At 52.6% G+C, this 12,664-nt stretch overlaps 1 long non-coding RNA gene across 1 annotated transcript; it reads left to right on the forward strand.

Annotated features, from left to right (window-relative positions):
* Window positions 1–4,447: 4,447 nt before the first annotated feature.
* Window positions 4,448–5,841, forward strand: LOC144586689 (uncharacterized). Its single transcript, XR_013541646.1, has 2 exons — window positions 4,448–4,567; window positions 5,600–5,841. It is a non-coding gene; the product is annotated as an uncharacterized LOC144586689 (long non-coding RNA).
* The last annotated feature ends 6,823 nt before the right edge of the window (window positions 5,842–12,664 follow it).

Below are 12,664 nucleotides of genomic sequence, written 5' to 3' on the forward strand. Positions count from 1 at the left end.
TTGACCTTTAGTTTCTAAAATGTTGATGCCCTTGATCAGCAAGACGGAAAGGCATTCTTGGGGATTTAACACAGAGAACGGGTTATCCAGACGTCTTTTGTGTTGTAAAAGTTTTGATCTCATCAAGTTCTCTGTCTTTCAGAATTGACGTTACCCATTTATCTCTCCTCAGACTACAGAATAGATAAACGTTTGCATTACAATACTTACATTATAATGGTTACCTTATAATACCCCACCCCTTCCCATTTTTAGCAATGCTTTTGAAAGGGTTCGCCTTGATTTTGAACTGGCTCTTCAATCTGCTTTGATTTGATGGCCCATCGGAGGTGGTAATGCCTTGTTGGTAAGGCGACCCACCCTTTAGGCTCGATTCAGTTGTAAATGGGTGAGCAAGAAACTAGCACAAGGAGCTAGGAAGGGAGGGAACTAAAATGAGAAAGAGAAGCAGGCCAAGGGGGATAACCGGTTCGGCTGTTGTTGGTCTTCTTAGTGGCCCACCAAGGCAGAGAAAGAGAAGTCCTCTGAGCTGGCGCTAGACCCACAATCGCGCCCTCGCGCCCGCACCCCCCCACACATTCCTGCTCCCTCGAGGAAGACTTCTCGGGTGCAGGCAGTGGCCCGTGGCCGGTAGGTGGGTGAAGGCAAGGGCGTTTCCGCGGTGGCGCAACAAGATGCATATTCTATTCCCCTATATTTTTGTTCCCTTCTTCATACATGCATGCAACTCCTTTTCAGGCATCCTTGTACTGCAGATGTGTTTTCTCGGAAGTAAACGCCGCTCTGGTTAATTGGCATTTTATTCACTAGGGCTTGTCGCCTTAATCCTACTCTTTTTAAAGGGCCGATGGTTTCCGTACTAAGATTTTCTGTTACTGTATTATTTTATAGAAAGAGTCTGGTTATATTATCTCATGGTTATGCTAAGGAGCCTGTGGGGAAGTAGCTGGCTTTAGTCAAAGGGAGGACAAGAAGATCTGAAAATCTGAGACCAAAACCGGTTTCTCTCACCCGCTTTTGCTGCCGCCGCCGCCACCGCTACTACCACCACCCCAGTTCTTTCCGACGCTTCCTAGAGAGGAGAGGATGGAGCGACCCGGCTGCTCAGTTGTGGTGGTAGGTAAGCCTGCCCCAAGGAGAGAGCGAATCCGGCCACAGAGCGGGCAAAGCCACGCGAACAAACGCGGGCAAGTATCGCCTGTGACTGTGTCGTGTAGACAGAGGGGCAAGCTATTCCCAAGCCCTTCGGTAGCCACCGTTCCCGGGGCAAACCCTCCTGGCAGCCGGCCTTCCGTGACACCCAGAGGATTGCCTTTCATGTGCCTTTGCTTTGGTGTGTGTCGCTTCCCCCCCCCCCATTTAATCTATTGTATATTGTTTGTCTCTCCTCCCATTTTCTCTTAAAAGCATTCCCAGGACATGCACGCTAATAGGCCTTACTGGTTCTCACCCTACTCTTCCCTCCCTTTATTCGGAGTCTGTTAAACAAAAATGTTGTCATAATTTAGCTATAATCGAAAGAGAGGGGTGTGTGTGTGTGTTTTCCCTTCCTGTTTGAACGGAAGGTACAGCACCAGCTGTAAAGTGAAGTGTGCATCAGTTTAGGAACAGAAGCGTCATTTTCCATATAGTTTTAAGATACCGTTAATGAGAAACTCGTCTTGCGGTGCTTTACAAAGTCAAGGTCCTTTCATCTTTTGTGCCTTTAATAACATGCACACACGCAGGTATGCACACGCATTCACGCACGGAACTGTAAGCTATAAACGACAAATGACGGCCCAACCTCTTTTATTTCCAGGTTCCCTGAACGATTTTTTTTTGTGTCTTTAAAATAATCTCAAACGGGGCTTATTCCACATAGCACGCCCCCTTCCCCAATTCTCTTTAAGTCTGTTGACTATGGATTGCTTTGCTCAAGCGACACACGACCTTTGATCCGATACACTTAGGAGAGACCATGTTTTGTCGTGGCCATCCATGAGAAGTGGTGTCAGGCAGATTTATGCATGTTTACGTGGGCAGCAAAACCCAATGTTTTAAATGGTTCTTGTTCCCCGGTAAGAGCCGGCACAGGATTGCTGCCTTAGTGTCAGAAGGAGACAGCAGAAACCAGTCTTGCAACGACAGTTTAAGAAGCCTTTCACAAATCCAGTTAAATCTGTTTTCATGCTTCAGAAATCATATATTAATTGATAATTCAGAAGGGATGTAAACAGAACCTTTTTGATCTCCAAAGTTGCAAGTTAACAAAATAAGCCTGTTTTTTTTCAGACATCCAAGAGAGCTTTTCTTTTGGACACCATGAGTTACTCAGTTGTCACTGGGCATTAGCCACCCTTTGAACTGACCACTCTCCAGAAGCAGAGTTTTGAGAAACTTCTCCGCCTCATTCCAAAACGTGCTTTTGTTTTCCTACCAAGAATGTAAAAACTGCTACGGGGAGGGAGGCCAGAGAAGAAGTAACCCATGACACCTCTTCGCTAAGATCCCCAGGCTGCTGTAACCTCTCAAGGTGCTAATATTGCCCCCTTTTGCCTTCTGATGAAAGCATCTGTTTAGCTAAACAACCCTCTCCAGTCGCCAAAGCTTTCAAACCTTCTTGTTCAGGTGAGTTCAAATGTGAGCTCACTTTGGATCAACAGGTTTTTCGTTTCTTGAGTTAGCTTATTACATTAGGAAAGTCTGGTCTTTAGGTGTCTATGCCTTAAGAGAGAACGAGAACTAAACAAAAGACCTATTCAAATGTGTGGTACACGTTAGTTGCATTAGCTAAGGTAAAGGCAAACGCTAATTTCTCCTGTAGCAAATAATAATTCGCTCATGTCACTGCCTTAAACACATTATCTTTCAAAAAAATATTTTCCCCCTATTATGAGAGACTAGACCTAACCATCTAAATACTAAGAGGGGAAAAGAAATACCTTCCCTCTAGTTCCAACAGTGAAATTCAGGGTGAGGACTAGCAGGACAGCAATAAGGATGGGGCCGCGGGGGCGGGAGAGAGAGAAGGAAGGAAAGGCACTAGAGATCCTCTGGCTGACCCCTCACACTATTGTATCTCAGACCTCCACTCTTTTGGCTTCTACTTGACATTTCTGAGGATCCCGGGCTGTAGAACAGAATAGAAAGTGGCCGCTGCGTTTGACTCTGCACTCTAGAGCAGGGGCGGAGGAGGGCTTCAAGTTCCCAAATATTTCAGATAAGAGTGGAAAGTGCAAGCTTCCCACCTGCACAAAATTCCTCCTTTCTTCCAGAGCAAGCGTTTTGTGTAACTGGGAAGTTGTACTGATTTAAAGGCATGGTGAAACAGAAGTTCCGTGTCCAACGTTTGCGGCCCCGTCTTGTCTTTAGATGCATCCCTGGAAATGCGCTGAACAGGGATTTTTGGAGAGGACTTTTGTGGTCGTCCTGATTTATAGGGCGGGACTACCGCATGCCCAAGCAATGCAATATATTTTATGTACTGCATACTCTCTCTCTCTCTCTCTGTGTGTGTGTGTGTGTGTGTGTGTGTGTGTGTGTGTGTGTGTGTGTGTGAGAGAGAGAGAGAGAGAGAGAGAGAGAGAGAGAGAGAGAGAGAGAGAGAGAGAGAGAGAGAGAGAGAGAGAGAGAGAGAGAGAGAGAGAGATTAAAGAGTAGGATCTGCTATTCCTCGAGTGCTGGAAATAGGCTATCTTGCAGTGTATAGCAAGAGCTTTGAATGTGTGCGACCAACTTGCATCATCACGATTTGTGGGCAAGGGACGGGTGTAACTCGTGACATCTGCAACAGAGGGACCAGCAGTTCTCCGCAAGTTCAGGGAAAAGGAGCGACTGTGGGGTCAGAGGCAAAATAATAGTACGACGATCCGCTTTAGCATCTCCAGTGGGAATTTGCAGGGGGAGCGGCAGGATTGGGGGGGGGTTATACCTCTGGTCTGCTTTGTCCACCCCGTACAGGAGGAGACTCGCCCTCTTTTTCGGCCGGGTGGGGGAAGGGCAGGATTGACAGTCCGTAATTGGGCAAGGGGAGGCTGCTTCTCCCCAGCCGGGCGCCCCAGTCACCGAGACGCCGGGGCTCTGACGTCACCCGCCGCTGCCAAATTCGCCAGGAAATGAACTTTTTAATAATGCCCCCTCGCCTCCCGTGTGCCCACGCTGCTCAGCCGCGTTCTCCCCTCCTCGGACTGCACGGGGTTCCCGGGGGAGCTGGAAGCTGCCGGCTTCCTGGGGCCCCGCCGCCCTGGGCCCCCCTGCCGCCGCCGCCGCCGCCCCTTGCCTGCCTGTCACCTTCCCAGCCAGACAAAACAATCCCCGATTCGGAAACCAAGCGGGAGGGCGGCCAGGAGGGCGCCCTGGTGGTGCAGCCCGGCGCCCCCGGGGCTGCCTCGCGGGGCCCGGCGGGGGATCCCCCGAGGGCAGGGGCTTGGAAAGCCTCGCACCCGGCACTCCCGTCTCTCCGGCCGGGCAGTCGCCTGCCTTCCAGAGTCCTCCGTTTCCTCTGAACGCGCTCCTCCGAGGAGAGATCCCCCCCCCCCGCGCGCGCCGGTTTGGAAGGAAACGGTGGGGAGTCGGGATAACGCGGGTAAGGGGGCCGCCGGGGCGGCAAGCGGGGCCAGGGACGCCGGGGCGCTTGCCGTGCTGCCGGCCGGGCCGGGTGGGCTGACGCGGGACGGCGGTGGGGCCGAGCGGATCTGCCAGGGCGGCCCTCTCCCCGCCACCTCACCTCACCCTGGGGGAGCCCAGGAGAGGGTCGGACCCTCCGCCGGCTCACCAGCACATGGGAGGTCTCGGGGCTCGCAGGCGCCTCTGGCCATGGCTTCGGGGTCAGGAGAGGCCTGGGGACAGAGGGGGCCCGCCGGGGAACCAGCCCGCCCCGATCGGCCCTGGAGACGTGGGAAGCAGGCCGGCCCCCGAGGCTGCGGGGCCTTTTCCGATCGGCCTTCCTTGTTGCTCAGAAAGCTGCCGCTTCTCATCCAAACCTAAAGACCACGCTCGCCCGTCCGCTCACACACGGCGCCCACTTTGTTTTAAAGGCACGCGGTGTGCTGTGAGAGCAGCCAGCCAAGATGGGGTCTCTCAAACCTCAGCCTTTGCTCCTTCTTCCCCAGCCAAGTCCCCAGTTCCAGGGCTGGGAAGAGCAGCGAAGCGGGAGATCCTTCTCTGCCCACAATGAAAGCCCGGCACTGTCGCCTCGGAGGAGGAAGCGCTGGGGGAGGGGGGGAGGAAAGGAGGGGGGGGGAGAGAGGGCTCGCAGACCGAAATCAAACAAAAGGCGGTTCAGTGTCAAGACAGGTAGAGAAAATATAACCTACGCCGCCCCCGCCCCGTCCCCAGGATCGCTTTGTGAGGGTTTCAAACCACATTCACTTCTATAGGAAAGGGAGAGGAAAAGAGGTGTTTATTTTCCGTCAATGCAATTTTATATCTGTCGGCGTCTCTACAGTGCAATATATATATACTGTATATGTTGATTTGTTTTGCTTAATGGCATTTGCAACACAATATTGAAACTACTTTGCGCATGTGAAAGCGTGTTGCTCCGCACCATTAATTGCAAAACACGGAAAGAATTTTGTTACTGCTGAATAAAATGCAGAACATTTTTATTTTGCAGGCCTTTTTCTCTCGCCCTTTCGAGCCTTCGCAGATTAAGACAGGACTGTTAATTTTGGTTTGTTTTTTTAAAAAAGTTAAACTGCCTTGTTTCTTAATAAATAAATGACAAGTTGTTTTTCGCTAGAAACTACCCAAATAAAGATATGAAGAGAAAACCAACTAATTTATATCTGCATCTGCTGAATACAGCCATCATCTTTCCGTTAATACCTGAATAAATGTATTCGTAGTTATTTACTATTCCTGCCTGACATTGTATTAATTATTGGCTTTCTCCGCAGTCAGCAAGGTTGAATTTGGGGGGATGGGGGTGGGGTGGGGGCAGGCTGTTTGTTTTGGACAGGTGATAAAATCGCAGTTAACGAGCTGATAATTCGCCCTTGTTTGTTTTAAAAGACAAATTGTAAAGATTAATCAAGCTGCTTGATTTATGGAGAGAGAGGGAGAGAGACCCTAAGGCTGCCCAGGAAACCCTCCTGAAGCCCGCGTGTCAGGTTACTGGGCGGCCGAGCTCCTGCCTCTTCCCGCCAGCGAGAAAAGAGCCTCCCGCCTCCCGGAGCTTTCGGTCTCCCTCGTAAAGCGGAAGCGAAGGCGCTCCGCGGGACCTTGAACTCGTCCCTCTGCAAAAAGCCACGAGCCCCCGCTCGCCGGGTGCCTCCTTTTCGGAGGCCTCCTTCTTCCGTCTACTAGTCCCCCGTTGTAGCTTTAATTCCCCCCCCCCCACACACACACGCCTTATTATTTTCAGCCTAGGATCCTTTGTTGCTGCTGCTGTTGTTTTTCACGCGCGATCGACTGGCGGCCAAACCTTGCCCTCCCCTGCAAAGCCACTCGCTGTACTGTACTTTGTGGCCAAAGGTTCCCCCCCACACACACACACACACGTCACGGTGAAGAGCAGTTATGTCCGAAGTTTGGCATTAGGGCGCCTTTGGTTTCTCCTGGACCTTGTTTCTTCCCTCCTCGGGACCCTATGTCTAAAACCCTTCATTTCAAGCCGGCATACGGACGATCCTAATAAAATCTCCCCTGACGTCTCACCCTCATTTCACATAAGCCCCCGCGCGATTTAATTGAGGGGAAGGGAAGCAAGGGGGTGCAGGATCCCCTCGAATCCCTTCCGAGTGAAATGGCAGAGGCGCCCGCCGTCGTTGCAGCACCGCGTAGGCTCCGCCGGTAATATTTGCTATAGATGGGATTCTTCCTTTCCCTGCAAGGACGCGAGCGGTGGGATCTGCCCCTTCACGCCTTCCTTCCGCCAACCTCCAGCCATCCTGGACTGACCTGCCGGCTCCTTTCCAACCTCTTCCCCCTCGGGTTAGTTCTGGACATTCTGCGGCGGACGCTTTCCTTTTAAAAGAATTGCCGGGCAGCCGGCTTTTGGTCAGGTAACCAAAGGCGCAGAGCTTCTCGTCTGTACTCGCGACTGGAGGTTTGCACGCGTGTCTCTGTGTGTGTTTCTCCGTGTTAGAGACCGAGAAAGCGCGTTGGGGGTCCTCTTATTTAATTAATTCACTCATCAGAACGTGAACTAAACCGCACAAGGACCGTGGGTGCAGGAGCTTAACTAATTTTCCTGGGCCTCATCAGTCCGCTTCACACGGCTCGTTAAACAACTATTCTGTCAATTTTATTAAAGTCCTCTCTGGAGAGAATCTGCTTGAACGGGCAGTGGGCTGCGGCATTGCAGGAGCAGCCAGCCAGCCAGCCAGCCAGCCGGCTCCAAGCCTTGAAGTCATCGGGTGGGCCAAACGAATTAGCCTGAGCCCACCTCTCCCAGCTATACTGGTGGCCCTGGTTTTCTGCCACAACAAGCGTTTCGGTGGGTCTTTGCTGCAAAGAATGCAAGGGAAGAGGGCGGGGAGGGAACCCGGCAAGACACTCTGCAGACTGTTTGTTTTTCATTTCCATATTCTGCCAACAACCGTTTGTCAGCTTCCTCGCATATACGCCTGAACAGGTAAATTTTTAGATATTCTTGCATATGTTCAGTTTGAGGAGGAAGAACACTGTCAACACAACCGGCTTTAATTTTATTTCCTTTTCTTAATTGCAAAAAAATGTTTTTCATAAATTCTAGGCTAAGATTTTGAAAAAAGAACTCGTTAAATTTCAATGTGCTCTAAATGCAGCTTCCACAGCATTAATACACTAAGTGTATCATATGCTTTATAAATTTTAAGTTTTAGAAGAGATAGCCGTGTTAGTCTGTACAAGCATATCAGGCAAAAACAAATGGAAAATAAAAAATAATAAAATAAAATAAAAAGGACATTTTATTCCTTGATCCCACGCCCCAGATTTTGCTTCTGAAGAGCCAACTACCTTGAATTGGAACTCTTAGACTGGATTCTTTTATTTTGACGGACATAGGATGCTACACTGTTGAGACGGAAACGCCCCCCCGCCCCCGTTCCAATATTTGCACAGACAAAACATGGACACACATTAGCAATTGTCTAATTCTGCTTTCTGAAATACCGCAAGTACCTGCGCCTGCGATAAAGGCGGAAAGAGAATCCATCTTTCAGAGACTTAACAAAGACGCGTTGCAGTCACTCAGTGTTTCATCTCGAGTCTCTCTCTTTCTCTCCCTTTCTCTGTCCTCCTAATTTACCTCAGTTTAAAAGACTGGAAAATAATGAGTGAATACGAAAAGAGTAGCCTTCCGCCGGCCTGGGCCCGTGACCCCGCGAGTGATGGGTCTCCTCGGGTGCTCACCGTCTCTCTCTCCCCGCACCTGGCCACCCGGGGCTCCTAAGCGACACACTCCCCGAACATTTGCGACCCGGCTCGACCGGGTTCCCCCTTGACTCCCACCGCCCGCACACCTTGTCGCCAGGAAGAGTGCGCGAGTGAGTGAGTGCGAGACCTCCGGCCAGCCACGCTTCGGGAATTTATTCCATCCCAACCGCCCGTTACGGCCCTCCTTATCTCCTCCCCGAGAAGAGATTCATCTCGCTGGCGAAGAAAAACAAAGGGTCCCGCTGCCGCCGCCATCCCCCGATCGCCCAGCCGCCGCCGCCGCCGCCGGACTTCTCCCGCAGCCAAGGGAAAGGCCACGCGGCTCCCCGGCCTGCAACGCGCAGGAGGGCGCCCGGGAGGCTTCGGCGCCTGCAGCTTTAGGATCCCGCGGGCGATCCGGAGGCGCCCCTGGGAGCAGCAGCCGGCCTCCTGCCGCGCCGGGCTTTGTTTCTAGCTTCCGGAGGGGGGGGTGGCGAACTTCAAAGCCCGCCATAAGTTCTCCCTGGCTTTCACGCAACGCTCCTTTTCCTCCCCCGCACTGCCTCGCTCTTTGGCCCTGGCTCTTTCCCACGTTCCTGTGAGTCGCTGACACGCAGCAACCCCAAATCAGAGGAAAGATGGATAGAGCGAGAGAAGGGCGGTTCTCTCCCTCTCTCTGCATGAGAAGCTCAGCTAATCAAGAGTCGGGATTTGCACCAACGGGTCAACGGGAGCATCGGAGAAGGGGCTGGCTCGGACTCGGATCCCCGAAGCGAAGGAGGCAGATACTACTCACCGCTAGCCGAGGGTGGTCTCCCAGGAAGCCCGGTGGCTGTGGCGGCGGCGGCGGCGGCAGTAGCACCAGACAGCTCCTCCAAGTGCCAGCATAGGAGGAAGGGAGAGATCCTGGGAGGGGGGAGCCGAGAGGAGTGGCAGGCGAGAGAGCAAGGGACTGGGCTGGAGGAGGGGAGGGGAGGGGGCGGCGGGGGGGGGAGAAGGACAGCAAGCTGGGCGACGGGCCGGGAGGCGCTGGTGGCGGGTCCTGCAACCCCCGCTCCGTGTTCCAACGAGGTAGCGAAGGCAGGTACAGAAATAGGAGCACGTACAGCTGGCGTCAGAAACACACACACACACTCGCTCTCTTCCCTCCCTCCCTCCCTCTCCCCGCCTCTTGTCTTCCGGGTTAGGCTGCCCAGAACCCGCTCGCTGTAGCTGCTTCTGTGGCAAGTACAGAGAGAGAGAGAAGAGAGAGAGGGAGGGAGACTCCCCGGAGTGGCGCCCGTCCAAAGCTTGACTCTTTCGATGCGGATGACAAGGGGAAGGGGGGGGGGAGAGAAGAGGGCGGCCCCCAGGTAAGGGGCTTTCCCCTCTTCAGCTCCACGCCGCTCGAGCCCCAGTTTCTTTCCTCGGAAGTAAATCCTGCGGAGTTCCACGGGATCCTCCGGAGGCCCTATCCTGTGCATGATGACAGGAAAGCCAGGCGCCCTGCAGTCAGTGGGGCTTGCTTCCCTAGTGGAGCACGCGCAAGATGCCCATTTTAAACCCGTGTTTTGTACCTTGAGCTGCCTGTCCGAGTTGCCTAAACAGCGCAAAGGGTTTTCCTTTAGCGCGGCTCAGTTAGGGCAGAGTCCCGTTGGGGTAAATGAGACCCAATGCAAACCGGGAATGCGCGGCGGGGAGTGGGGGCGGGGGGGGGAAGGGAAGATTACGAGAAGTCCTGGAAGCAAACTCTACCTGCCCCCTCCCAAACCCGGGGCGATCGAGTGTCCCTCCTCAGCCCTGAGCTTTTCCCCAAATGTAAGCCGGGTGGGATGAGGCGCAATCTTTTGGACACGAATTCTTGACTCCCCTTTGGACCATGGGCGCTGGCTTTTCTAGACGTGGTTTCCGTGTACCTTTCCAGAATCCCTCCCTGGCCTCACCATCCCAAGGCTGTCCTTTGGCAAAAGCCGCCTTCCTGCTTTTCGCCCGGACACCGAGAAGTTCGCGCCCCGCCACTCTTTCTTTTTTTAGTGAGCGCTGACCGATGAGGAGGGGGAGGGGGGCCCCTCCCTTCCTCTGCTCTTAACATATGCCCAGTATTACCCAGGCCTTTGAATGGATGCTAATAGGGTTATAAAGTGACACTGCTGTTGACACTGAACTATGAGCTCGGCTTTTAAGCGGCATGAAAGCAAGCAAGCAAGCAAGCAAGCAAGCAAGCGCGCCGGAGGGGCGAAAGACGGCTGGGCCAAATGGAAGTCACCCACCGCAGCTCGGGGCGAAAGGGGAGGGAAGGAGTCCCGCAAAAGGCGCCTCTGGGCGCTCCCGCGATCAGAGCCACCCTGTTCATTTGCGCTTCATCTCTCCCCCCGGCTTGCGTCTCCTCGTCTCCTTTTGCTGAAGACAGGCCCACCTGGCCCTCCCTGTCTCTCCTCCTTGCCTAAATCCCAACCAGCCAGATGCACCTGACCGACTCCTCCACCCGCGTTTGGAGAAGCTGCAGTTCCGGAGTCCCTCTGATGCGGGTGCCCCATTTTCTGAATCAAGGGCTAGCCGTCCTTCTGCCAGCCTTGTTTTCTCCCCGTTTCTTGCCCTCCAAGCCAACTTAAAAGCACCCACCTGCCTCTGGCTTTCTTAAACCATGAAATGACCACCAAAGAGGAACTCCCGCAGTCAGGGAGAGGGGCTGTTCTGGATTAATATTTTAATTAGGCTGTGGATCAGTTCGCCCTTTCCCCTGCAAGATCCTTGCACCTCTTTTCCTCTAGCCTACAAGCGGGAACCGGGGGGGGGGAGAGGAAAGGGGTGTGTGGGGAATCGCACCATTTCACACCAGTCCAAATAACTATAATATATAAGTCCCGTGGATCGCCGGGAGAGAAAGAGGTGAGATATTTCACGTTATTATTATTGCCTCTCATATATCGTGGAAAGCAGCGGCAGCCTTCTTAGGTTGCATAAAAAGTCAGCCAGAGAGGGGCCCAAGTCCTTGTGGGGTGTGCGTGTGTGCGTGTGTGCGTGTGTGTGTGTGTGTGCGTGCGCGCGTGCGTGCGTGTGTGTGTTTGTGTGTGTGTATCTGCTGCTTCGACTCACGAACCTGAGTCCCGGCTGCGCTCCACCGGGCTTGCTTTCTAGCAAAGTCGGGTCAAGGTTTCCGTCCTAAGTGAAGAAGGAGTTAGGCGGCTCATACGTGCGCACAAACGCGAATGGTTACGCAATGGAAGTCCACAGGATTGCCCTTTCTGGATGAATAAGGTTAATTACGGGATGCACGCAAACTAATGAGACGGAGAAATTTCATAGAAGGGAGACAAAAGAAACAGAAAGGCAAGACCAATTGTGCTCCGTCTGGGGCACTTTTATTTCATTTTCGAGTAGACACTCGAGTCTTCTGGCTCACGTCGATGGCGAGTCCCTGCCTCACACTCCCGTTCCTGTCTTTTCAAACTAGACGTTGCATTTATCTGATTACAACGAACCTGTATACAGTATATACATTTATTGTACTTAGGAGAAAAGTTATTTTTAATCTCAAACAACAACAACAGGCACAGGGCGCCATGGCTGTTTGGTCGCCTTCAGTGACTCCAGACCTAACAAGGTCTTCTCCGCTCGTCCTTCTCCCGTCTAAGACCCTTCGACTTTAAGTTTGACAGAGACATTACTGCAGTTGTAAGTTTCTTTGGAATTAAACCTCTGCCTTTCCTCTCTAGTCTCATTGAAATCGCCGGCAGATTGCTCAGCTCTTGTCGCGACTGGTGGGGAGTTTTTCAACCCATCTCTGCCCCCCCCCAACACCAACAACAGTAGAGGTTGGACAGTGAAAGAGAGAAAAAGAAAGTTTTTTTTAAAAAAAAGCTGGCCCTGGAAAAAAAAAATAAGGGGGAAAAGGGGGAGGGAGAGAGGGAGACGAAAGCAGCAGGTCCTCGCCGGGAGTCGGAGAGTTTTTAAAACATGCAAAGCTGTGCAAATCCTTCTGCACGGGACCGGGACGGCTCCCCGGGCAGGCAGGTGCAGAAGCTGCAGAAACGGGGGCTCTTCGGAGCTCCAGGGGTTTCCAGGGCAGGAGGAAATCCCGCAAAAAACCGCCGCATCTTTTTTTGTTTTGTTTTGTTTTTATTTTAATCCACAAAGCTCAGAACAATGGGGAAGTGCTGGGTGTGTTTGCGAGGTGGGAGGGGAGAGAAGGGAAAACAGCAAAGAAGCGTCTTCCCCCCCCCCACACACACACACCTTTCTTATTCCATCTCCTTCCATTTCTCTTTTTGCCACGCGCTCTCCGGCCAAGCCAGGGAAGATTGGATGGCTTATCTAGAAACCGTATAAAAACAGTTTCTGGAGATAGAGAGCGTTTTGT

This window comes from Pogona vitticeps, chromosome 2, assembly GCF_051106095.1.
Source record: "Pogona vitticeps strain Pit_001003342236 chromosome 2, PviZW2.1, whole genome shotgun sequence".
Taxonomy (NCBI): domain Eukaryota; kingdom Metazoa; phylum Chordata; class Lepidosauria; order Squamata; family Agamidae; genus Pogona; species Pogona vitticeps.